The 27,704-nt window shown below is 45.7% G+C and overlaps 1 protein-coding gene and 1 non-coding gene across 2 annotated transcripts in view; both read left to right on the forward strand.

Moving 5' to 3' along the window:
- The window catches only part of LOC121597072 (protein sickie-like), a 216,720-nt gene that overhangs the window by 41,836 nt on the left and 147,180 nt on the right, over positions 1-27,704 (forward strand).
- Positions 23,531-23,601, forward strand: Trnag-gcc. Its single transcript has one exon. It is a non-coding gene; the product is annotated as a tRNA-Gly (tRNA).

Here is a 27,704-nt window from a genome sequence, read left to right on the forward strand (position 1 = left end):
CGGCTTGTGTTGGGCCGCGACTAGACGCCATAAATTCTCAATGGACATCCTCGCTTGCAGCGTAATTGAAAGTGAGTGAGCTCATTCATGCGAATCCAGGCTGCTTAGTGCTAAGAATAAGGCAGGCGGCATAGATGAACCTTAACGCTAGCTTAAAATGGAAAGTCACCCGAAGTAACGAGCGAGAATGCGCCAGTGCGAGCAATGCGCTCGTTGGACTCGTTGTGGGTGGACTTGTGCACTGATTGCGTCGGAAAACCCCTTTGAAAAATAGAGGCAAAAGATTCAAACGGACGCATCGTGACTGGTGACGGTGAGCGATTCTGACGTTGATGATGATTTGACCGCACGCCAGAAAATCAAAACCCGTCTTCCCCGTTGGAGCATCTTGCGCTTGTGTTCCGTTTGCATCGAAATATTGCCCTGATTTACGACCAATCGTGAGCGGAATGTACAACACGACCGTACTCTCTCTCTCTCACTACCTTGTTAGCGCTACTGTTTGGTGTTGGTTTACGACTTTGCTGGGTGTGAAGTTGAACGGTGCTGGCGATGGAGCGTGTTGCTTGCGCTCGAGGAACAATAAATTGAAGGTATGATAATGTAAGGCAAAGGGTGCAATATGTTATATTTTCCCAATCTGGAAAATTTATGTCATGAAGGTGTTCTTCGCGCGTGGAAAGGCATGCCTTTTTTCGGGATGAAGTTCGGGTACGGAAGCGAAAAACAGGCCAGAGCTGCGGTGAATCTGAAAGATAGTTTGGAAATGTTTTGTCGGTGTTGGAATGATGAAGAGTTAAACGATAAGTTACTTTAGAACGATTTTATAGAATGCACTTCATCCTCGAACGTATTTTAACAAAAGCTTTTACTCCAAAAACTGTTCGTCTTGAGAAAAACGCCTGAATGTATGCAACGTGTACAGCAAAAGTTCATTTTTATGATTATTTTACCCGCATATGCTCTTTCCAACTCATATCTCTATCGTTTCCATTGGCTATAAAAAAGTTCTATATTTCTGGTGCCTAGAAACACAACATTTACTTCCCACCCTATGCCCAGAACAACAACAGCTCGTAGTAAAATAAAAGTGAACACACATTCCAGCAACCAGCGCTGCTTGCGTTGCCTTTCTCAATGTTTTTATTTATCGTTTCTACGGGGTTAACTTTGTTACGTGCCGACACCGCCGCCACCCAATTTTGCTTCCGTGCGCGAAGATATTTAAATCAATAAATTCGGTGTTGCCTTTCGGCGGTCGGGCTGGAGAACGTTTTCCCAAAAAAAAAAAAAGAATCAAACGTGCCTTTATTTGCCTTTGTGTGCGCTAGGTGAAGGTGGCCCAACCTTCGCTTATGTTGCTGCGCTAGTTTCGGCCAACGTCGGCGCTGGCATGTAAACACATGCTAATGCTCGACACCAGATGTGTTCCGATTTTCCGTGAGAAACACTGTGGGCTGTGGGCGGCAGTGGAAGCTAAAAACAAGAAAAGTCTATTCTAGATTCCACTCGCTGGAACAGTCAGTTTGGTGGACCGTACCGTGTCGGCATGCCGTGTTCGGACAGTTGAGAGTTGAGCATCGCCACTGCGCACTCTATAAACTATTCCCGCACTGCATTACTGGCGAGTGCATTTACTGCTGCGGCGGCGGTGGCGAGTGGATTTGCTTACCTTTTGGGGATGCATTGCCACGTTTGGGAGGAGGATGAGCGATTTAATTAACTCCTGCAGTGGACGGGACGGGTGTTGGTTGATGGGAGAACGCGTAATTAGGTCAAATCGGACGCTACAGTAAATGATGATGACGCTGTTCTGTTCCGAGATTGCCCGCGGCGTTGAGTGACTCGTACGCTTAGGGTGGAGCAGATGCACGCGTTGCATTTTTAGTTTATCTTGGGATTAAAAGATATGCGTAATATATATTCTCGATCAATAGAAACTTGGATCAACTGGGGATAGAGCGAGAATGCTTTTAGTTGTAGTAGGTAGGAAAGCAGATACACTTTATTTAGTCAACTCAAACGCCGATCCGTATTCTGTAGAGCAAATACCTTCGAAATAGTTCCTCTATCATTGCGTAAATAGGTCAACAGCAGCAGTAAATCAAGACGCCGTGTGCAATGGGAGCAATATGTTAGGCTCTTTATTGAATATTTGATAGGCAAAGCATTAGAACACATTAGAAAAGTTTCCGCTTTTGATGATTCACAGCACGTACACTGTTACACACTGCCCCGCGATCAATCTTATCGCGCTGGCCTCGACTAGCGACTAGCTCTAAGCTTAGTAATTATTTGCCCGCACGATTGGTGCGTTTCGCGTTTCTGGTACGTGTATAATTGTGGTTTTTAGTGAGTGCTGCCGTGCCGTGGTAGAGATGCGATTTATGAACTTGGCAGTGGCACCAACGGCGGTGGCGTCATACGCTAACGCTTCGATGCAAATCATAGCGTTCGCCATTTCGCTACGCTTGTGCTGTGGATAAATGTATTTTATTGATGTTGTTAACACAACGCAACAGTATCGGACTGGATGTCGGTGTGCAGGGGCATGCATTCGTTTTCAGTTTGTGCACAGTGCAGCGTGATAGAGGTACGACCTACGTTCTGACCACCCATAGCGAGAGAGAAAGAGGGAAGAAAGATTAATGATGATCAATTAAATAAACGCAATCCAGACCAGAAGTATTACGTACGGAGTGATAGCAAACCCAACATATGCGCTATGGTCCACCGTTAGACTATTTTCTAATTGCTGCTTTCCTGCCCGCTGTGAATTGTGTGTTGTAGAATTTTTGGAATAGTTTGTTCTCGATAGCAATTCACCAGGCAGACAGACAGGCAGGCGGGTAATCTCTATTGTACTCGCGGGCATTATATTGTTTCGGTCATTGGCCGCGGTGGCGATGGGGTTTGGTAGCTGACCTGGCCGATAGCACGCGCTCCCACACGGCGGTTCGGTGGTGCGGGTACGGTAAATTAGAGCCATCCGGTCTCCGGTGCGGACGGGGCGAGATGGATTAGCGTGACCGTTTCCGGCATCACACACACGCGCGGTGCCCCCGTTCGATGCTGCCGGATTCGATGCTGAGGCGCGATCGTAAACCCCCTGAGCAAGCGATCTTTCCGCCAGCGGGTAGAACAAATGTTTTTTAACGTTGCTTTGGTTGCTTTCGATGGAATGAAACAGCGAAAAACTCAATCCAAGCGCTATTGCTTTGATGGAATTCTTCTCATCTTGCCGGGTCTACGATTCGAACGATGTTCCAGCTGCCAAATGTGTGATACTATGCTACACCCAAGTCCAACTGATTGGGAAGGTTCGTGAATGGTTTTTGCGTTTGATGGTGGTCCGCATTTGCAAGCATTTGCAAATGAATGAATGGATGAAATTGTGTTTGTCGTGCAGAAAAATAAAAAAACATACCACATTTTGGTACAAAGATAAACCGCTTAGAGCAATACGGAACAGCTTGCGCACCGCAATACGGAACAGCTTGGGAAGTTGCGTGACTTTAGCTATTAAGCTGTCCGTGCTTGGGAATGTTGAGATGGACGGGGCTATTAGAGGCTGCAAAAATGAAACCCGAAAGCAGAGCTCCACTATTCCAGAATCAAACACTGCCAAAGTTCAAGGTCCTGTTAGACGAGAGGAGTGTTTTGGAGTGTTTTGGAGTTGGTTGGAGCTACTTCCAAGAAGTTAATGGATATTAAAGTCTGGTTTTGTAGCCAACACGGCTTGAGTAATGCGTAGAGTATTATACGGAATTCAAAACTATTTGCAGAAAGCTGTAAAGATTGATAGCTAATTGAGTTTCTGTCGTCTGGCATCTTCTGAACAATTTATTCAACATGCATAAACCTACTACCTAAACCAAGACATATGCTTTATTATGACTCCACTAACAAGAACCCAAGCTCTACACGCACGATGCTGTGTTTATAAATTTAGATAAATAACCTCCCGAAAAAAAAAGAAATTCCTCCCTGTCCCGGCACAAATTCCAGCTCGGTTGACTGCCCGGTTGACTGCCCCACGTAGAACACGCGTGCAAGTGTGTGGTCACTCGCGATATCGAGGGCAATAATTCGTCGCCTCGTCGAAAGTGGCCAACCAAATGAAGAGTGACAAACCCGCAGGTGGACATCATCGACGGGACATAAACGAACCACCCAGCTTCCCAGGCCTTTGCCGACACGACACGCTCTATAAATAGCCAATTTATGTTCGGTGGTCGATGAAATATACCGCCGTAAACCGCCGCCACGAGTTTGACCACCGCGGTCGTCGCACGGACGTGTGACAGCTGGCCGGGCATACTTTTGACCGGGATAACCGTCAACTAAAGCCCCGAATATCCCAGAGGTTTCGTGACCGTGCGCTACGGGGCTTGTAGCATCGGCAATCACACGGCGGTCACAAGGCGCCACGCGAACGCGACGAAGACGACATTCATTAGTCAGTTGATTTATGGTGTTTCAATATTTAAACTGCAATCCACCACCGATCGGGCCCGTATCTCCTCTGCAGGGGAGGGCGTGTAAGGCAATTATGGTTTTGCATGACTTCAGTTTTCTTCAGTTCTTGAGTCACTGCTCTTGGTTCGCACTCTCGCGCTCTCTCTCTCTAGCCAAAACAACCACTCAACCAGCACGGGACACACTTCTGAAGACCTCATTTTGCGACCTACTTTCGTACCCATCGATGCTGTCTCAACCATCAAAAGCCCCCACGATGCTTGGCCGACGTTGTGAAGAACGGTTCTGGATGTACGCTTCGATTCTCGCCGTTCACAAATTGTGGGCGGTTTGAAGGGTCGGCCATTCCTCCAGAAGATGCACTTCCGACCCGTGTGGATGAAGCAAGCGGTTACGGCAGCGGATAGAATTTCGCGCTCGCGCTGCTCCGTCGATTAGACAATGTGGAGTTCCGGAGTTGAGCGCGAGTACTTGAGCGCTCTTCGGCTATAAATAGCACTTATGTAATAGCTTGTCCTATTTTTGCCAACCTCCTCCAGGTTCTGAGGTGGGTTCATGCTCTTCCGTGCTCAAACCTTGTTGCACTTTAAAGCGGCGATGCTTCAGATTGCATCTCAATCTCCTCTCCACTGAGAAACAAGAAGTAACCACAGCTGTGTGAGGAATTAAGAAGGCGAGAAAATTTATGACAAAATGCTCTTAAGCACTACGCAGCGCCGACAGCTCCGGACGAAGCGGCTCCTTGATCCTTTGTGATACTAAGCCCGCAGTTTAACCATCCTTGGCTGCACAAGCTAAGAACTATGCACACGGGTAGAGCACGCGGTATCGTTGACCGCAGCTACATCACAGATGCAATTTAAAAGCTGCCGCCAACCGGTAGCATAACCTTTTCTTCCCAATTAGTCGGTAAATAAAAGTGCCTTACAGCTCTCGCCCAGCAACGTTTCGGGCGAGACCTAACCGATCTCAGACCCAAGACTAAGCCCCGGTATCAACATTAGCAAGCGTTGCATAAATCATACTAAATGTTCTGAAACCACGACCGTCGCCACAACGGGGGACCAGCACACCCGAATGGTCGATGAAGATTTCAAATCTTGGGAGACGAAGGACCGCTTTGATCCGCTCACTGTTGGGGAGTTTTTTGTGGGAATATATTACCACACAGTTGGCGTCCTGTGTCTGTTGAGCGGCGTTCTGCGGTGGCGTCGTCAAAACGTCCCCTGAACCCCACACCGTTGAAGGTGGTTTTAATTTTTAAAATTTAATCGAGACAATAACCATCAACTGTGATGTTCCCTGGTTCGGAGGTGGGGCATGAATTTCCCGCGTTTGTGTGAAGTGTCTCGTAAAATTACGAACGTTGTGACGTTGGCGAACAACATTCGGCGGTTGCTTCCTGCTGAAGAAGGCGCACCTCAGGGCGCGTGTTGTTTTGCTTATTGGCAAAATATTATGACATTCGAATAGATAGCGCAGGGTGGCACGATGGGAATTGGTGTTAAAGAAAGGTGGCAAAATGGGAAAAGTAGGTCGTGAATATTTACACGCGAGGACATTATTTTAATGTGTGATGTATTGGAAGCAAGCGTATCGTTGCTTTTATTACAATTTTGAGTATCTCAACTTTAATGGCAATTGTGTGTTGTCGTCTTTTAGATGAGACATTTATGCAGGGAGTAATCAAAATGGTTTTGAGATCATTTTCTACCAATCAACACAACACGCTCGCATATTTGTCGGTTTATCGCCCAAACCACAAAATTGAAACACATATTATAAGGTATCGTCACATACACCTAGTTCTTTGAGGAAAAAAAAACCCACAATACCTGAAACCTTACAGTCGAAAAGTTCGTTTTTTCCACTTCGCAGGATCACATAATAAGAAAATGAAATATTCGCTATTACCATATCGTGTTTTCAATATTTCTTATCTTTTTTCTTGAAACGATCCTGAAAAACGTTCCCATATTCCTGTGTATTTAAGACCTGATATCCGATAGCGAAATGTTCTCTGTTTATTCACCAAAAAAGACATCCTCGGGTATGCAAACAGGCAGGCATACACAACTTTGAACAGAACAACAATCTCTCCTAGAGCCATTTTGCTGGGAAGAATTCTCCACAAAGAGCCTATGCAACTTGCATTATTTGCGGTACCGGTCAATGTGTGCGGTGTGAGAGCGTTTGCGGTTATGACTTCAGGATGTTTGACTTTCTGGCTTTATTTTTTTGTTTCTGTTCCTCTGTTTGGCTTTCTGTGCGCCAAAAGCAATCAAGAGTTGCGTTTCGTATTGCGTTTCAGCATTGATTGGCTCGGGTTTTTTCCCGAAAAGGTTTCTCACGAAAAAAGCGTTGTGAAAATTGATAATCTTTGTATAGGCGCCCGGGTCGGGCTTTCTAGTGCTTTGAAGCAACGGCTAATGCTCTAACGTTATTACCACCATTAGAAGCTTCCTGCGCAACGCTTTGTTTGCCAAAGTTGCATTTCCGGTACAGTCCTTGCGTCTCATAGCCTTTTTTAATGATTCCAAACACCCGTCCTAATCAACAAACGGGCGCACCTGTCCGGGCATGATCTAAGTGGGCCGGAAACTTGATGCCTAAACTGCTTCTTTGTTACTCTCGCAGGCGATTGAAATCAGCAAACGCAAGCAGACGTTTGCACGTATCTGCTGCTGCCTTCATGATGACACGCAAGATGACAACGATTCCGAGGCAGTCACAAATAAATGTCATACAGCTCGGCCCCGACGTTCGCCACGGGCAGTCGGTGTGCCCACCCGGGATATTCGATACGACCTCCGGCTCTAGCTGTGGACTTACCTTGTCTCGAGGTACCTGTGCGGCAAATGGCAAACGTGTTGACAGCGGGTGTGTGTATGTGTGCACCGTGCGATGTCAAAACAACCGTGTGCGTTTGCCCCGGGATGTGGAAATTCGATCCGGACCCTTTTTGGGAACGTAATTGAACCAAGACCACTTTGGCCGGGGAAAAACCATAATGATCAGGTTGCTGGGCAAATACACGAGCTTCGGCATAGTTTTTTTGCAAGTAATAAAATTAAACCGAACGTCTGACAGGCGCTAAATACACTCTCTCACGAACAACCCAGCGGATGCTAATGGCAAATGAAGAACACACTTCCAAAGCGGAACGAGGTTTGTGTGTGGGCGCTGTGAAAAAAAGAAGGAACTATAACCTAAATAAACTTTCACATACAATTCCATTAGTGTCGTGATTAGCGCCGGAAGAAGCTATCAATGTTAGCAGTGTTCTGTGCCGACTAGAAACTAGTTGGTGCGTCCCATACCCGAGAACGGAACCAGCGCACCGAGACAATGATACCCCAAATTGGCGAACGGTAATGAAAGTTTAATTCCAGCTGCATTGGAACGCATGTGCGAGCAACAATAATAGAAAAAAACCATCGTTTTAACGGTACACACCTACCCCTCGCGCGTTGTTATGCTGATCAGGTGACCACCGATCGACCAAAAACGGTCCGATTGAACGGCCGATTGAGTGGCCAACACGGTAGCTGTACTGGCTGTAACTAGCATAACACCGTTTTATGATTAATATGCAGTTATTTATCACTGTGCCCCTGACCCGAACTCACGGCACGCAAACCGGTGGGCTGCAAACCACGCGCTGATGAGCGACACAAAATCGATCGATCGATCGAACTGGTTTGGACAGGTTGATTTTATTGCGGGATGGAGAGTTTGGGCACTGGTTGGGCGATCTTTGGCCCGCATCTTTTGTGTGTGCAGGGAAGGATTGAAAGTGATCAGGAGGTTGGTATGTATTAATTTCGGAAGGTTTTTGGGGAGTGAACACGCTGAGTGGGTTTTATTGGATCAATTGAGGCTTCAGGGTATTGTTGGGCGTGTAAATATCAGGATCTTTGTCATTACGACACCTTGAGATCGAGCCATCAATTGAGATTTTATGTTTTGACTCCATGGAACCGTTGGAATTTAATTAGAGATGAGAACTCTAATATCTTTAGGACTAAAAGACGTCGCTGTTTAAAGTGTTCATAGTTCTACGATATTTTCTGGAATTTGATTGGAGGATTTAAGATAGAGACACTAATTTTGACTCCGGAGTCGGAATGTGATTGAAGGTGTGAACCCTCTCAGATCTTCAAGATCTTGTTGATATGCAAAGTGGTCGTGTTGTTACGAAATATTCAGGAATTTTATTGGAGTTGCCAAAGCTCCACTGCTCTCAGTTCCTTTGGAATTCTTCAACATTGCAAAGTGTTTGCATTGTTGCACACGATCGTTTACGTGGGCCCATTAATCATAGCACCCCGGCTAAAGGTTGCAAGGTGTCAATTCGTGCAGCATAAAAACCAGTACTAACGAGGGAACAAATTCATAACGCCACAGTTGCCATCCCTCATCCCCCAAAAGCCACGGGGGGTGCAAAACAAACTTAAAAGAGCGGTTTATGATCGGAACCCAGACGCTTTACCGCAGCTACGCCTGAAGTAAAGTGATACGGGAGAAAGCATTTCGGTTGTCCAGGAGCACTGAAGGTAGGGAAGGTGAGGGAGTACAGACCCTCGAACAAGATCACGGCCCATTTGGCAGCCCCCAAGTGGCAGGTAACAGCATTAAAGCCAATCAATTACCAGCTCCTTCCACTCTCGGTGGACGAGGATGCAACCGAAACGATCGGTCAGTCAGATCGAGATCGGGTCCGACAACTGCGAGGTGTGAATTATAAATCGAGCCCGAACCGATCAGTGCGCTGCCGACGAACGGGTTTTCCGTGCGGCTCGTGGCACAGCATGAACAGAGCGTGCATGAAAGCTTCGAGCCCCCCTCTCACCCGTATGCTTGCATGCTGTGAATTTTATATACAAAAACGATGTGAAGCGAAGAAGTAAAACAAAACAACAGCTCCAAAACACTCCCGAAATAACGTCACGGAAGCTTGCTGTTTTTATTTTTTTTCACTGTTGGGGTGTCGGCTGCATGGGAGTTGGCGGTGGTGGAGAGGAAATAATGTATATCTGGAGCAATGGATCACCTTACACGTGAGTTCACGTCACGCTTTGCAGTCAAAGTCGATTGACTCGGTTTGATGGAGAGATAAATGTACGAACAGGACAGAAGGGAACGGAAACAAACATGTATGTGTGTAAAGTCATATGAGGAATACGATCGTGGCAGAGAGAAAGAGAGCGTTTGCGAGTGGAGGTAATGATGAAAAATGACGGACAGCAAGTCAAGGGTCACCGGCAACAAGGCTGACGAGACCGGCTTAAGTCGGTTGCCGGCTGTTAAGCGGTGAGCGAACGGTCGGGCACTCACTCTCTTTAGGGCTCCACGGCTCTTGTGGGCTCCGCGAGAGAGCGTCCAGCATCCGGCAAGAGAGAAGTGTTGATCTTGTGGTCTTGTTGAGTAAAAAAAAGTAAGAATTTCGCTTGTTTTAAGATAACTTTTATTTAAAAGATTTACTTAAAGATTCTAAATCAGAAAATGTACTGAATAGAATTCCGAACTAACTTACATTTAATTTTTAATTGACAACAACCTGTTGCTGAACATCTCACAAAAAAGCGAGATGCTGATCTCTTTTTGCTCTGGATCTTTGTTTCTGAAACTCTCACACGTTGAGCACTGGTTGGATCGATAACGAGAGAATTTTTTCTCCATTCTTCTCCACATATCCGATGCAGGGTTAGAGTGTCTATGCTCACAATGTTACTGGAGTTCCTATTCTCAAGCGTATATGTCTCGTAAGATATCTAGTATAGCTTTGACATCGGTTGTCATTTGGTTGAATATTTATGAATTGTAAGAAATTTGTTATTGAAATATTTAAATGAATTGCTAAGTTTAGGTGGCAACATCAAAGCAGTAGTTGAGAATTAAATGTTGATAGAAATAATTATTGTTATTGTTCGGGCATTGTTTAGATATTGCTGACATAGACAAGGGAACTCAAACTAATTTACCTAAATTTAAAAAGAAAATGTATAAAAATATTGCTTTTCATCAATTCGTTCAATCCTTAATGATCCAAATATTCAAAAATAATTATAAAAATCAAATAAATCATTCATAACTAAAATCGAGTGAAAAAACTTAGGGTACAGTTCAATAATCTGAATATGAACGCCAAATGAAAATATTCAAGATGTATATAACTTGATGGATTTGAAATGCACCAATCCCTTTTCAATTAATGTTTTCTCCTTCTTTACTCAAAAAAGTTACCTCTCTCATTATCCACGTTTTCGTCAGGTAGTGAAACCCTGCCTAGAGATCCAACCGATACCATACCACGGGTCCAGCTGACAGTGCAGTCAGTTCTCATTGAACCGCGCTACTCGAAAGGTGGACGCAGATCGCATTCGGGTTCGCGACTAACTTTACGCGACCATTCCGTTGTCATTGTTTTGTAATCGCGGGCGGACGCTCGTCGAACCGGCTTGCCGCTGTGACTGTAAGTGATCGGGGTGTGTGGAAGTGATCTTATCGAAAGGCAAGGCACACGTGCACCCCTGCGCACGTTAATATCATAGATTTCGGTGTCATATGTCTGGGAGTGACGGGCGAGCGAGATCATTGTGACAAGTGTGAGCCAGAATGGTATCTTCCGGCCCGTCAAGCGAGGGGGAAAACCCACCCACGTGATTCTATTGTCTTTTGTGTGATCAAGTTGCGTCACGTGGAAAATCGATCGCGCTTGCTGTGTGTGTAAATGTGTGTGTGTGTAGAATTTGTTGAAGGGGAATTGTGTTTGGAAGCCATACAAGGCAGAGCCAGAGCCCTGCAAACGGTTGTAAGGGCAAATGTGATCTTAATTATGACGGTGCACGTTCACACGTTCTGTTGTGCTAGAGGCTGAGAGTTCGGTGCGTTTAGGGCCAATTGCGTTCTACCGTGTCACTTTGTGTCTAAGATTTTTTCTTCCTACAAGTGTCTAAAGTGCGTTGCTGCGTCAGAGCTTTACGAGCTCGTAATAGCCGCTAAGTGTGTCGTCAAAATTATCGCCCAAGTGAAGAGTTGTTGCGTTTTTCGTTTGCCTCAAGGCTAAAGAAGCGAGAGAGCAGTAAAAAAAAGAAAAACTCTCGTAAAAAGATCTTGTTAACATCGGCATCTCCTAGAGGGAAAAACGATTCTCAAATCATAGATCAGCTGATTTATGACACGTTCCACTGATCGCTGACCACGCCACCCGAAACGGTACCTCCACGGAAGGAGCCATACAAAAAAAGCGAAAGATTTATCACCCAACCCTCCTGTTCCGCTACTAGCCGTCCGAGCTCTTCACTTTTCCTTTCCCCCCATTTGTTTTCCCAATTTCTTGCGGCGTGAAAACAAGTCTGCATCTCGGAAACGGAGCGGGTGGAAGCTGCGGCGTATGTATCGGCCGCTGCTCCAACGGGAACCTAACCCAAGGTCCATAAATCTCCCCCAGGGACAGAGTGATCTTGTGCGCCTATGTGCTGTGACGCTATATGCTGCCTCTTGGTGGTGTCTTTTTACCCAAACCTCTTCCAGCCAAATAGTACAGCTGCACCAGGAAGACGACCTGCTGCTGCTGCTGCTGGCGGGCAGCGGGATGGCAGTTGATCGATGTCGCTGTCGATTGCTGGGGGTTTTCTTTTCCAATCGCTTTCCGCCTATCTAATTGCCATTGCACATTTCGCGGCGACAAGTTCTTCGACCGGAGTTTGCAAAGAGTTCGTTCGTTCACGCAATGCAGCTTTCGGGAAGTTGTTGGTACAAAGCATTCGCTAAACACAAAACAGCCACGCAAAACAAACCGCTAACAACGATGTCATTTCGTAATCAGAACTCACGGTTATGCAAATCTTGATGGAGATTTATGGCTTTAGCCGGTTTAGAGGTTTTTTTCGTTATTACGGGTCACAATCAGTACTAATGAGCTCGTGTGCTGTTAGGTTGTATATTTTTTTGTTTTTTTTTTTTTTGAGAAAAACTATTATTGCTTAACTTCTTGTTTTAGAATAGCCAACCTCCATGCTTTTTTTTGTATTCCATTTGCTTTCAATATTTTTTCGCAGCTATGCCTTTTGGATTTGGGGACGCGTTAGAAAGAAATGCGTGCGCTGTGTTTATAATGTATTGGCTGGGATTTTGGCGACAATTTTAAATTCCAAATCTCTGTTTCTTTAGAGAAAAATATGAGTATGATTGATTCCTCAGAGGATTGAATGCACAAAAAAACACTCCAAAAAATGGCCAGCGCTTATGACAGGTTTCGGGTACGTGTGTGATTTATGTTCAGCTCGATCGGTTTGGAATATTAATTAGCGAGCCACGGTATTTTTGGATGGAAGATTTTTGGCACAGATTAACACACGGTAGGAACAGGCTAGAGAGGTATCACACGTTAAAGTTTGATGTTTTCATTCCTATTGGAGCAACGTGTTGGAATAACTGCTAGGAATGTGGAGAAGATTTGCTCTTCATGATTTATGTAGAGATGCTTCCCTTTTCGACATAGACTTTTGATGAAACGTTCTTGTGTTAAGTTCTCTCAGACGTTGTAGAATTGAATCATTCAAATGATCTTAGAGTACAGACATTTGAAATTACCTTTTGCTGACCCTCTTTAATGACATTTTGTGTTATTAACTCAATTCGTTTGCAAAGGATTTCACGTTTTCAATATCTTTCAACATAGGATCGCACCTTCAGGGTCGTGCGATCATAAAAACTATACTTAAAATTGGCAGTTGCATCAACTTAATGCATCCCTCCTTTTCGCCCTGGATCCATTTGCTGGACGGAAGTGCGCGCGCGGCCTGACCCGATTACTTGATTGTTCGCGTATTCAACTTGAAAAACTTGATCAGCTTTTATGACACCGGGCCAATGTGCGAATGATTAGAATTCCATCCACAAACGCACAACGTTCACAATCAGCTGCCGGCCGGTTATTTCCAGGCTTTTCTTTAGTGTGCGCCGAACTTGTCGCGAGTGGTTGAGATCGTAAAAAAGCAAGCATAAGCTTGTAGTCTTGTTTTACCGCTTCTTTGCTACATTCTCACGGTAAATGCGGCCGCGAGTGCAAAAATAAGGTTTTTTCCGTCTACTGATGTGTCTGAAAAGGTCTACTCAGACACGCACACACAGCGACACAGACGGGTCATAAAATAATCTGCACAAACTGCAACCGGTGGTTATCTGTGCCCGAGAGCGCTTTTGGTTTTTAGGTTTGTTGGAGCAATTTCTCGCGTCAATGAAATTTCCATCCCCGCACACACACTTATACATACATTCAAGTATTACGGCAACGTTTTACAAGCGCCAGTGCATGAAGCAGTATGCAAAAAAGGGCAATAAGTGGGTCCATTTAATGGCCAAGGTCACTGTGACGTCCAAAAGCCCAACTCCACGCGCCGGAGCTGCTTGCAGCAGACACGACCCGGTTTTGTTGAAACGCTGTTTGCATTATGCTGTTGTCTTTGCCCGCCTCAGAAGATGCGACCAGCAAGGACACGGGAAACTAAGAAGAGAGAAAAGAAGTAGAACCCGTCCAAAGATCCATCACGAGGCACTCATCTGGTCTGGCACAGGGTTTCGGTTTTGGAGCTGTTGGCAGAAATTGACAAATCTTCTGCCAACGTCTGCCGCTGACGATCGAGCCCGACAGCGAGCGAGTGCATCGGAGGTTGCCCGAGTTGCATGGTATTGCTTTTGTCCGCCTCAACCGCAACAGCAAACACCCGCAAAAGGCCGAGGAGTGATTTATGGCCTTGCAGTTAATTGTTTGTTGTTTGTGCCTTTTCGCGCATGTTCAGCGTTGCGCTGATGTGCCTCGTTCGGGTATTCCCCCGAAAAAAGCACAAATCGCGTGATCAACCGCTCGTTGTCCGCGCCACATCGGAACGTCACGGCGAACTAAAAAATAAAAAATAAGAGTGTTAAATGAAGATTTGTTTATTTGGCTTAATCAGTTCAGTGATCTTGGCGCGCTCGGTAAAGCATTTGCCAATCTGTCCTGTCGGCCTGTTGATCTCCAGCTTGTTTTGTAAACGTTAGCAGAAGTTCCAATAAACCTACGGAGTGTTAAACTCGGATTGGTGTAGGATGTAAGTGCGAGTGCAACAGTGTCTGGTACAACAAGGTTCAATAAAGCCATCATATCTCATTCCATTTCGTGTGTGGTTGTGTGCAGCTAGTGAGAGCGCTTAATGCTTCGCGTCATCTTCGCGGAGGTCAACTGTGCAGTAATTAAAAGCCAGCCTTTCCAATAACGCAAAGTGCTTGAAATTGATCATCAGTGAAATCTTCCATTCACGATCGCACATCGCGTGTTTCAATTAAGACGAAGTGGTGTTTGCGCTCGGAGAAGGAGAAGAAATTGTTACACAATTGCTGTCCCATCGTGTTCGTAATTAGTGTGACTAAACACGGCTCCACTCCAAGACTACACGGGCCAACTGGGACATCGACGCAGCAAACGGTTGGAGCTTAGAAGAGTGTAAGTAAACAATTGAATGCTCTGCCGGTTGGAGACCATCATCCAACTTTATACAAAGCCAATTCCTGGGCTAGGGATTTGTAGCTTCAATTTCTTACCTCCCCGAATTCATTGCGCGGTGTCGGATGCGGAACTATTCGCCTTTGTGGACTTAGCCTTTCGTCTCGCACACCTTTGTTCGCGTCACGTCGGAGACACGGACACAATGTCCGTGTGCCGTATGCACCGCAGGTCACGCAAGTCACAGCATGAGATAGTTTACGAGCAACCAGCGCCAGTGTTGCAGCAGCAACCGTACCCAAACTCAACTACCTTTCCGTCCATTATTGTTTGACTTACTCCGGCAGGTCGTGATCTCTTGGTGCCTGCTGTTGGTCGTCTGGTGGCTTTCACCCGCCCAGTCACTGGCTCGGTGCCTTTTGGCTGCACCGAAATGATGCAGAAATAATCGCTAATGGTTTGGCCGCCCGCAAGCCACCCGCAGGAGATCGGATCGTACAGGCGAGAGTGATCTAAATTGACGCTTCATGAAGCGTGTCGGATTTCAATTCAGTCGCGCATCTTGCTGTGGCGGCTATTAGAAGTCTCCAGCTGCTTCCGAAAGCAAATAATGATGCAGCGAAAGAGAAGTCCAATGTAACGCGGAGGTCTTCTCGGTGGTGTCGGCAGTGAAAAAAAGATTGCATAAAATATATCACTCACGATCACGGTGGTACATGAGACGGTTGTAGTGCTTGTTGTAGCCTTTTTATCGTTTGCTGTGAGTGGGATGAAACGATCGTATCTAATGCTACTTAGGCTTATGGGCACGAGATTACGATCTAATCGGGACTTGTTAATGCAGCCGATCCGTGCACGCGGTGAAGTGTTTTGTTCGGTTGACAACCGTTTCTAAAGCAATTACCGAGCGGTGTAAGGAAGCTCAATGTATCTATTTTGTTCGTTGATTTATATAGCAATAAGCAATGCCCTTTAACAAGCTCTTGTTATTGCTTTAGTGCAGAAGGTCTTGTTGGGAATTTTGAAAGATTTCAAATAACAACTAATGCAAATCCAATTCTCTTAAGTCCTTCAAACTACGATTTTAAAGCATTGAAATTGAAATAATGCATGTTGAACACAACTTGTATTAAATGATTGCCAATCTCCTTGATATGCTATTACCCCGAACAATACAAAATTAATCTAACATAATGATACTAATTTATTTGCGATCCCCTATCGAACATCTACGATCAAAAGTAGGACTTACTGTGGACGACGAATCACGTGCCGAACGTGAGCATATCCATTCAGCGAACGGTATTCGGGAGTTTTCTTTTTGTTTGGACCTCGCCACGACATTGATTGCGTTTCGTGTAATGTCTGTGCCGGTTCCGGGACAGATATTGTAGCCTCTTCCCGTACCATTCAGCTACGTAATGAGCCAATGAATGGGGACTTAAATTATTGCTTATAAGTTTTTAGCAAACCCTCCTCCTGCCCGGCGAATATTATTTCAATTACACCTCCGTTACCGGCCACGTATGGCACACTCCTGGTACACACTATTGTTTCCTCCGCCCTGCCAAATATGGCGAATGGCATTTTCGGTGGACCTGTTGGTGTCTGACCGGTGACAAACTTACCACCAAGTCGCGTTGAACCATTTGTCTTGGGTACGGCAAACGTTTTTTTTTTTTTTGTAAGGGCCTCTTGCATGTCCAACAAAACGGGCGCAAACAGAAGAAAAGGAGAATCGTTCAACATTCCGCAATCACACACAACACCACACGACAACACATTGTTGCTACGGGTCGCGTGTACACACCGCGCGTTGCGTCCAAGCAAGCGATGATCGTGGTCGTTTATCCTGCGTTTGTTTCGCTGCGTACCAAAAATACCGTGCCAAATAAAGCACCCAAAGGTTCAGGTGTGAAGATGGGCAGTAAGAAAGCAGACAGTAAATTTGCTGTTGCCTCTTTTGTCCTTTTTGGGGAAGAAAAACGTTTTACAATCTTTTTTTTTATTATCATAAGAAGAGGTGCGACAACCATCCGGGTCATACTAATGAGCGTGGCAGGGTGGCATGGTTTAGGTTGTTCCAAGAATGTGTGACATCCTCCACCCCAAACCGATACGCTATCGATCGAACACGGAGCAATTTATTTTTATTAACCCCCAAAGTCTCTAAGCTGCTTCCACTGCTAAGCTCGCACTGATCGCGACCACCCGTTCGTGTTGGTCGCAAACGCAGCGGCCGCAGTTTCTTTCGCTCAAGTCGTTCTATTGGTCATCGAAAAGCAATTTCCGTTCGAAACGGATCTCGATCTCACACGCCCAACAACGCCCGGGCTTTATTTATACACAAACACACGCTTTTTTTTCTTCTTCTGTTCATTCTTTATACGCCAACATATGTTTATGCGTCCCTGCGATCACTCGTCTCGAGACGCGCTCGTTTAAAATGTTAATGATAATAGTATTGACTTCTTGGCACAAGCGGCTGGCCCCCGCACAGCGTCCCAACCCTCAATGACAGTGTTGCGTGAGAATTCTGTCTTTGCCTCGTACACAGCAGCAGCAGTGGACCCACGGGCTACGACCCACCCACGAGGAGTTTAATGTAGGCAAATAAATTCCATCGCAAGCCTTCGTTACTCATCTATAGTGGTTGTAGTGGAGGGAGCTTGGCGAGACGGTTGGATGAAAAAATAAGCCCAATAGGTAATGGCATTATTAAACGGCAATCGAATATTGTTCAACATCATTAAAAAGACATAAGTTACCCCTATTCGTTGCGCTGTCGGCCCAAGGGAAGATGCACTTGGATCGTCGTGGATGAAGTGAGATCTTTTTCTTTTCTGGTTCAATTCCAGCCCAGGTGACGTTTTTCGAATGGAAAAAAAGGCAATAAAGATATAAACTGGATTTTAAAAACAGATTAATGTTACGCGTATTATATAATTTTAGGCTTATTGAGTGAACATATTGCATAATTTTAGGTGAGTGTGTCTAAACAAAAAGTAATGATGAAAACTCTTAGAATAACCTCAATATTAGGGCCTTTTTCTACTGAGTAATAAGGCACGTTGCTTGGGAATTTCCTATCCACCAGATTCTGTACTTGTTGTTGGCTGAATAGTGCCTTTTTATAGTTTCCCACTTCTCTCTACACCATTCAAACCCCCTTTTGCACCGTTTTTCATGGTCGAATTAAACAAGGGACTATCCCAAGAGCTGAAACCTCTTCCCGCGGATGAATCATAACCAGCCTCAGCGAGCGAGCAAGCGTCCTACGATCGCGAGACCAAATGTTTTGTTTCGAATCCCGCTCGAACAATGTTGTAGCAACCGCTCGTTGTAGACCCATAATGCTGCTGAGTGTGCTTGTTATGTTTATCGAAAAAAAAAAGAAAAGCAAAGGAAGGGGAATAGCATATCCAGCATATCCATAGCGACCTCTCGAACTCTCTCGGCTATCTCACCTCGTTCGCTTTCCACGGATTACGGCTCATCTCGTGGGGGGGGTTTATTATCATCTTGCTCTGGCTTGCCGTTGCATTCAACATGTTTCCCTATGCACTCACACGGGGAACTGTTGCTTGTTTAGGATCTGTTTGGTATAAAGAGTGAAATAAGAAAAAAACATAAACACACGCTGACGTCTTGGATAAAATGCATCTTCCAATTCTTTCCAGCGTTTGCTTCGGTGTGTTCTTTACCGGCCCTTTATCGACAGTGTCATAGAGAAGAGAAATAATAGGCAATAACTTATTGTAAATTCACCTTTCGTGAGACGCGGGAAACCGTTTCGGCCGGCAATTTCGAAACCAACGCCCGGTGGCCTAGCTGTGGCGGGAGTTCTTTCGTTCTTCACCATTCCTTGACCTCCAGCCGATTCGAAGTTTTGTCTGTCGGCACGGCGGGTAGAAGAATGAATAGAATGCAGAAACAGTGCGCGAGCGGTTTGATTTGTCTATTGCTATTCTGCCGCCTCACTACGGGCTGCCGCTTCTAGCCTTCTTTTGCAAATTTTGGTTGGTTGGTGGAGTGTCCAGACCCAAGGAGGAATGGGAAATATTTATTCACCGTTTGCAAATCAACATTCGCGAAATTTTTGCCGCCTCGTTGCGGTCGTGATCCTAGCGGACTTTGCATGTGCCCGCTGCTTATGATGCACACACGGTACGGACATAAATTTATACTGCATCTTCTAGTGTGTGTGTGTGTTTCGGCTGAGCTTTTCGAGCTTTTCGTGCTACCTCGGTGGAGTTTGTGCATAGCGCAACAGAGAGATTATTATTCTGGAACGACATTGTTCGGGCGCGACGGTAGTAAAATATATTTCCGGACCGCTGTCGATACTATTGAAATCGTGATAGCGGTGTCAGTGGATTGGATGCTCAGCATTGGATGGCGTTGGAGTGTGTTTGCAGCATATTTGTAAGGCTCGGTGAAGTCACGAGGTTTTGTAGACATATTCAAATAAGAATCTTAGCCATATTGAGTGAAAATTGTGATATCAACTGAAACGCTTGCTAGTAAACTGCCTGTATTATATGTTCGTCGTTTAAAATGGTCCAAGTTAACAAATTTTGATGTCATCAGTTAATTTTTTTTTTGTTGGGGATTTCAGTATTATTTTAAAATGTTTTGTAATTTTCAACTAATAAATTGTGATATTAATAGAATCCCTCTTTTGATATTAGCTTTTAGTATGTACTAATCGTTTCAAATCAAGAATTTGTTATTATGTGATTTCATCTGACTCACTCTCATGCCCATGGCTTTTATTCTGTGTTGATGGTTTGTAATTTACTATCAATATCATTCCAAGCTTTGCAATATTTATTTCAAATGTTGTGATATGAACTGATGCACTCTCTCCATGACCACGCCAAAGGATAGCTCAAACTCCTTTCATACACCACTCAAAACTAACAATTCATACACACACACACACACACACACTCACATATCATCCGCTATCTCACCCCGGGCTGTCATAACCTTAAACAAAACCCACATCGCATCAACAAATGTAACGACCTTTTTTTCTTTTCTTTGCCATATAATGTTTTATATCGTCCTTCACCGCACCGCGGTGAACCATTAATACCCGTCCGATGATGCTATTGAATGTTGAACCACCCGTTTTGCACAGCACAGCACCACAACGGACACATACATCAGCCGTGCATTTTACGCGCGCCACATCATCAACCATAAAGCACCAGAGACTCGCGTTTTAGCGGCGGCAACATCACCGCCCCATCACCACAGCAAACAAATGCTCTTATGCTCCATTCTATTAACCGAGACAAATGCAAATTTTTCATTCCACCTTCCTTGTACACAAACTCATCCACCTCCCCCCTGTTCATCTCATCTGCCTCTTCTCCCCACAATGAAGACGTTTGCTGTGCTGCGTGTGTCGGTTGGTCCCGCGAGACTCCTTTCAACGCTTGTTCTGTCGCCCGGACGGCCACGCTGGTTATCACCGTTTCACACTTTGTCAGCAATGTTTTACCACCTCCTGACGAGCTGAAGATGAATGCTGCGATGAAACGGCAAAGGAAGCAGAAGGGAAATGAAAGGATCCCGCAACAATGCACCGATATATCAGCCAGCCAATAATATATCTGGTCTGCGGAGGACTTCTTTCCGGGCGACAAGGGGAGTTTTAGAGCAATTTGGATAAAACGAGACCACCCCTAAACGTGGTCCAGAACGCGCGATCCGCCACGGTTGCTGCGTGAAACCGAGGCGAGCAAAATGGCTTTCAAAATAAACCTTGTACACCACCTTTCGGCGGATCGCCGTCGATAACCGGCCTGCTGGAAACTGTAACCGCGCGATATCGCTTAGCCACCAACATGTCGACCAAAAACGTGATCCGTTTAACCGCGGTACAAACAAAAAACAGAGCCTTGTGGCAAGCGTGTAGTTTTGCGATGCAATTGCGGGACGCACGGCGGGATACCGACCGGCCAAAACCGACACACACACCCGAGTCTGGGGTCCCCGGGAGTCATTGTAAATTGGTTAAGATAAATGGTAAAAACGCGTGTTTCCCAAAAAGCGCCACTGGAGTGTGATAGGCAATTCGATACACTCCCGCGGGTGATCGGACACACGGAGAGGCGATGTGTAAGCGATGCGATAGTGTGGACCACACATAGATCCACGCGCGGTGTGGTTTCCGTATTAGGGGTGGGTACAGCAGCCGCTTGTTGTGCTAATGCAATTTGTGATCGAACAGGCTCTATAGGGCATTCTCGACATCAGTGTGCACACACACACACAATCACACAACGGGCGGCATTTATGTTGTACAACCAACGTACATACAGCAAGCAAAAGAAAAAATGAGACACGGAATGAGATCGCGCTTTTGCAGCTACAATATCCGTAATCGAGCTGCGCTAAAAGACTTTCTTTGTAGTTCCTTGCCGGCGCAGAAAATTGTGGCATTTATCGTGGGTGAGAGCAGAACGACAATCAGAAAAGGGGAGAGAAAAAAACACTGGATACAAAGTTCATTTGGATAACTTCCTGTGCACAGGCGCGGGATCTTCTCTAAGGCCACAATGTAGTGCAATTGTTCCCTTATTGGTATACTTTTATCTGCCTCCATAAAGGTAACCGATTGAGAGTGAACAGAGAAAAACAGACAAACATGAATGAATTCTGCCGCAGATCTCACCATCACGAAGCAATTTTTTTCTTACTCGCGTTTCCGATAAAAGCCATTTTAAATTGAGCGTATAAATCGAAGCGAAAACTGATTCCAGTCCGGGTTGATATTCGGGCCTAAAAGCTACAACTTCCCGAGTTTATATTGCCGAAAGTTGTTCCGGTAACGGGTGCTCGTAAAACGCTCGCACTTCTGTCGTGTGGGTGGTGGCAATTGATGTTGTATTTATATTTTCTTCTTCTTCTTCTTCTTTGGCTCAACAACCGATGCCGGTCAAGGCCTGCCAACACACTTGTGGGGTTGGCTTTCAGTGACTTATTGATTTCCCCCCATAGCAGGATAGTCAGTCCTACGTATGGCGGCACGGTCTATTTGGGGCTTGAACCCATGACGGGCATGTTGTTAAGTCGTACGAGTTGACGACTGTACCATGAGACCGGCTATTTATATTTTATTCGATCTTATTTATTTACCAAATTTATTTATATTTTATTCGATCGTAAATTTGATAAACCATCGCACCGCGCAGCAACCGCATTCTGGTTGCTGGTCAATAAACGTCCTGCTAAATGAGCTTATTAACGAGCTCAGAAACAGGCCTAAACGGTCTATAATTGCTCCGTTCGTAAATCCTTTTAAATACTTTCGCTCGGCGTTGATAGTGGTGCCGGTGCTGATATGAAGAACACGTCTTCACCTGTTTGCCAGTCGGCTTATGTCATTGTGCGAAATCGTAGCTTTCGTGTGTGTGACAGTTGTACCCACGAGACTGTGATTGACACCGGGCCGGCAGCCTTTGACAGAATGGGATTAACCGCCTACGGACAGCGGCACAGATTGGCGGGTAAAACGTGGGCCAATCAATCGATCAAAGCATTAAATCATAAGACAAAGACAAAAACATCAAACTCCCAAGCTGTGTTCTTTTGTCCTCTTTTCCGCATAGCGCTATTAAAAGATATCAATCCACCTCACCTCTTCAAAAGCGGGGAGTTGGTTCGATACCCTCGCCTGTTAAGCATCGAATTTCACCTGATAAGCTCCCTATCAGTTTGGTACCACAAATTCTTTCATCCCGAGAGTTGGGAAATTAATTATACGCGTCGAGAAAAAAGCAGCAGGATATAAAAAAGGCAGGTCTTTGTTTTGGAGCATGAAAACAAAACAAACTACTTGAGTGCCTCGAGCACAAGCGCATCATTTCGGCCGTAATCGGTAATCGATGGCGACGTTAAACACGCCAATTAGCATGCATTAAATCGAGCTCTGGCAATGGGGGGGGGGAGGAAGACGACGACGAATATCGAGGACGCGAACATTTCTTTACCATTTTTCTTCTACCCTCTGCTACCCGTCTGCCCACTCCAAAATGGGTCGAAATCGATGTTGGAAAGTTTGCATTAATCACCGTGTATAATTTAAATGGTTCTTTTTGTTTCGTGTGGCGACACCAAGGGGAAGAATGCTTGGGATATCTTGAAGAAGGTTTAATGCATGTTTTCCCTCCGTCTTAAAGCAGTTTGAAGCGTTCATTAGCTGCAGCCGGGGAGAAGTGATAAGAACGCATTTCGATAAGGTCGTAAGCTCGTTAACACTCGCTGTTTCGAATTCTTTATGAGCCTGAAATTAGCGGGCACGAGTCAGTTGGTATGGCGATATAAACAATCAAAACGATAAAAATGGAAGACAAACTCTTTTAGGATCGATGACACAGGTGAGGTGCAGTACAATAAACCTTGTTGTGAAAGGAAGCAATCGGTTTGGCAGCTCTATAAAAAGATGTGGTAGAGATGCTTTCCCATCGCAGAGTGGAGCTTAGATGCGGGATGGTTTATTTTTATCGCACAGCAACAAAGAAGTTTTACTACTTGGCTCTTCAGCGCGCATCGGTGGTTCAGTGGTAGAATGCTCGCCTGCCACGCGGGCGGCCCGGGTTCGATTCCCGGCCGATGCATTGGAGGAGGTTTTTTTTTAAATTGAGGAGAGAATTGATGCTTACAGGTACAATACTGATTTAAAATAATTTAAAAAAATCAATATGAAGTTCTTTAAATTAAGTGTTACAAAACTACAATGTGTTTACTGTCAATTTCTCTCTAGACGTAGCAAAATAAAAAGAAGCTTTAATTACTACTATTTCCTGTGCAGCGCGCATTACTTACCCATTTTCTCGGGAACAAATTTGTTGTCCCGAAGGCGTCGTAAAATTTGCCTTTCGTCAGGTAATTTTGCCTTTCCCATTCGTGCCAGTAAAAATTACGACTGTACATAATTACCGATCTTCTGTCATTATCTCCCAGGTTGGCCCCGGTGTAGAACTGTGTCTTTCGCTCAGGACCCCCTCACATGGCAGTTAAAAAAAAAACACAAAAACCACGCATTCCTTCCGCGCAGCACATCAGAAATCACTACTCGGGAACGATTAAGCGGCCCCCTGTCGGCCACGGTCGGGTATGGCTTGCTGCGTATCTCGCGCGCACCCGAAAAGCGTTTTTAATTGTCGCGCCTTTGCCTCATTATCGCGGAGTGGACAGTGTGTGTGAGTGTGTCTGTTTGTGGAACAACGGTGGCGTTAAAACGCCCGCCAGTAGCATACCCGGTTACTGCGAATTATCACCCGGTTGACCTTCTTCTCCGCTAGCCTCTCTGCGTGTGCGTGTGGTGAGTCGGCTTAATCCAACGGATTGCTGAGCGCGCACTTGGATGACTTCGCTTTGGTGGAGCCGGCTGGATAATTTGCGTATTTTGTTTATTTACTGCAAGGGTTGTTGTTCCTCCCGAGTTCCAAGCTTAACGGACTGCAGGAGAGCTTCATTAACATGCCGCTTGGAAGGGTAGAAAACACCCCCTCTCCAAATGGCTGATGCTGCTGCTGCTGCTGCTGTTGCTGGAGGACGGTGGCAGAGGACTTTTCGTCACCTTGTGGTGTTCTCGCAACGCCAATATCACCGGCCGCCACCTCACCGTTGTGCGGCGACCCTTTCTCCCTTGAACGACCGGCGCCCAAAGCCAGAGCCTTCACTGTGGGGGGGGGGGGGGGGGACTAGCAGAGGCATGCAAAAAAGATATTTCCTTAAAAGGGATTCGGCGCATTGAGCCGGCTCGAGAAACCAGTCCGTCACTCACACCGAGGGGCTGCGCGCGCATATAGCGCCTGCCAGCGGGAAGGACACACACTTGCGATGTGCCGTCGACGTGTGCGCAATTATAGCAACCGTGACCCATTTTCAGGATACAACAGGGCGCCCCCTCCCTTCTGCTGTTCGCAAGATGAAGTCACAAAGCTTCAGAGAGGCAAAGAAAGAGAGAGAGAGAGTATTTGGTATGAAAAGGGCGATGGTTTTGGTTTCGGTGCAATCAGTGTGCCCATATCTACCAGAAGCTCTGTTGTTGTTGTTACTCATATACCCCTGGTAGACATAAAGAAGGAGAGAAGGTTATAGGCAACAGGGAGAAGGTGTCGCTGGACGCGGTTTTTAATTTGCCGCCCGTGTGAGGTACCGTTAAGAAACCCAACGGGACACACACACACACTCACACTTTTGATTTCTGCAAAGTCACAGAGGCATCACGAATTCCGAAATTACCCAAAAAGAGCGTGGTGGACGTGGCCGGAGCTTAAGAAATAATAAAATATTTTCTTTAAGTTCGGCCCCAAAAAAGGTTATCACCAGCGAGTGAGGATGATTGTCAGCTGAATAGAGCTTTGCAGAGGAATTGGAGAATTGGGGACAGTCACAAAGCGCCGATGTCCTCACAGACCGAGGGCCGTTTCTCAATTAAAGTGCTTAATAAAGCCATACTTCATTTGGTTTGCACCGTTGCTGCAGCTTCTGGTCACTTTTTTTTTCTTTTTTGGGAACGATCGCTTGGATCACGCTCAATCAACGTTCGTTCCATTCAATTAATGCACTTTCGCCTGGCTACCGTTTTGTTCTTCGTGTGTCTTTTGACGACTTCTGGAGTGGTTCGGGAGAGGCTCTCCGCCAGAAACGGTCGTAGGCGCGTGTACTATTGTGCTTGATCAAATCAACTCTGCACCCAACGGTGACCTCCCCTCCCCACGGGCGAAGGTCGTGTCCCTCAGGAACGGGTCATCAGTACAATTTACGTGACTGTTGTTATTGCTGCTGCTGCTGCTGCTGCTGCTCCTGCGCTGGAGCTACACAACCCAATCAAATCCAATCGAACTCCACTCCGTCCCAGCAAACAAGTTTCTGGCTAACAAACTTGCTGTACAATGTTGTTCGCCCTACCGCACTTTCGTTTCGGGTGGTCTACTTGGGATCTACAGGAGGAATGGGCCCTATCCTCATCTACGTGACTTTGTGTGACAGGGAAACGCGGGAAGGAAAACTTTAGCAAACTACCATCGGAACCAGGGCAATAGTGGCTTTTGTGAATCGTAATATATTGGCTTCCATCAAACTTGTCGTCGTCGGGTCGTACCTTTTGAGCGAGCTTTACCCCCAAACAAACTGTTTTCATTGAATAAACATCAAATTTCTTTTGCTCATTGAAGCTCGCCTTAACGCCAGCAAACAGAACGACTCGAAGCAAAACTAATATTATGCAAATTGCTTTTATTTAATTACCGCGCATAACTTTTTCCTGGCGTGTACCTTATGCTCGTTGCGCAAGAGGAGACCTTTCCGAACGCAGCTTGGATTGGGTTTCGGGCCCTGGAAAACTTTGCTTCCTGCTGCTGAACCTTCAGGACCACGAGCAAAAGGTGAAGGAAAGTTGCTTTTCTTTTTGTTTCCCGCAGATCCCGCCTGGAACTTTACCTATTTCAGTTCCTCAAACGATTGGCTATAAATTATAATGTATCAAATAAGAGGAGGAAGAAAAAAAAACGAACGCGTGCTACAAAGACGCCCACTTCCTTCTCGGGACGTTGGCTCGTTAAGCCGAACCAATGAGTAGCCTTTCAATTAGCAAACGGGGTAGCCGGTGGACGGCGCCATTTGGAGACCTTTTGCACAAGGGCGGGATTTTCGTAAATGTCTGGAGAAGTGGTGATTAGCGGTACTAAACTAACAGTCCATATACCTCATACCACTACTGATGCCTTCTAAGTGGTTAGGTGGCTATAAATTTGGGACGCTACAAAAATGTGTTTATTCGCGTTTGACGATAAAGTAGACGCCCAAAAAAAAAAAACCTCACTCCAAGGTTCTGCGCTATTTTTTTTGGAGTTCCGCTAACTAGTCGCGCTAAAGTCCCAGCGTCCACGTGCCCGGTATTATTATCGGACGGTAGTAAATTTCGGTAAAGGGTACGAGGGCCCCTAAGTTAAGTATAATCATTCTGTCAACTCGCCCATCCCATCCGCTCCGCTACCAAAGGCCACGGTCATTTCTAATGGTTCTTTAATCGGGTGCGCGCGGACTCGCTGGCCCGTGATCAATGACCGGGTGACCCACATTTCCCGTCTCCCGAGCGAGACAGCTAAACCATTCAATCAACCTTTGAAGCTCACACACCTCCAACAACATTAACAAGCGATTCCGAAGGGTATGCTTACTCGATCGAAGATCGCTATCGCGAACTGATCAAGCCTCGGAGCCTGTTTCGGCGGTGATTCGGTGTGATTTCACTACCAAGTTCAAGCTGAAATCGGGTTGTCTGAGACTCTTGGTCCGATACGTATCGTACAAAAGCGCACGTACAGGGTTTGGGGTTTTGTTGCCTTGGAGTTCGCACCTTGGAGGCTGTAATTCAATCCCTGCATCATTATTCGCCATAACCATAACCGAAATGTCGCACAAAGATTGCTCCTTAAGGGTGGGTAAAACTGTGCTGAAATATATTGTTCAACGAAGGTGAAACAGTGTTCCGGCGAAACTTGACGGCAAATGGAGCCATCAAAACCTCTCCAAAGGGTGCACCGCGCTTTGCCTTATCTGGCAGTGTTTCCTTCAGAGCTTAATTAACGTCTTCATTTGTGGGATGTTTCTGCCGAATCAGTAGGAACCCAATTATTGAACATTCGTTCAAACGATACGAATCTTTCCATTCTCACCACAGCAGTCGCTAAGTTATATTTCCGCCAAC

This window comes from Anopheles merus, chromosome 3R (genome assembly GCF_017562075.2).
Source record: "Anopheles merus strain MAF chromosome 3R, AmerM5.1, whole genome shotgun sequence".
In the NCBI taxonomy this organism is placed as follows: Eukaryota; Metazoa; Arthropoda; class Insecta; order Diptera; family Culicidae; genus Anopheles; species Anopheles merus.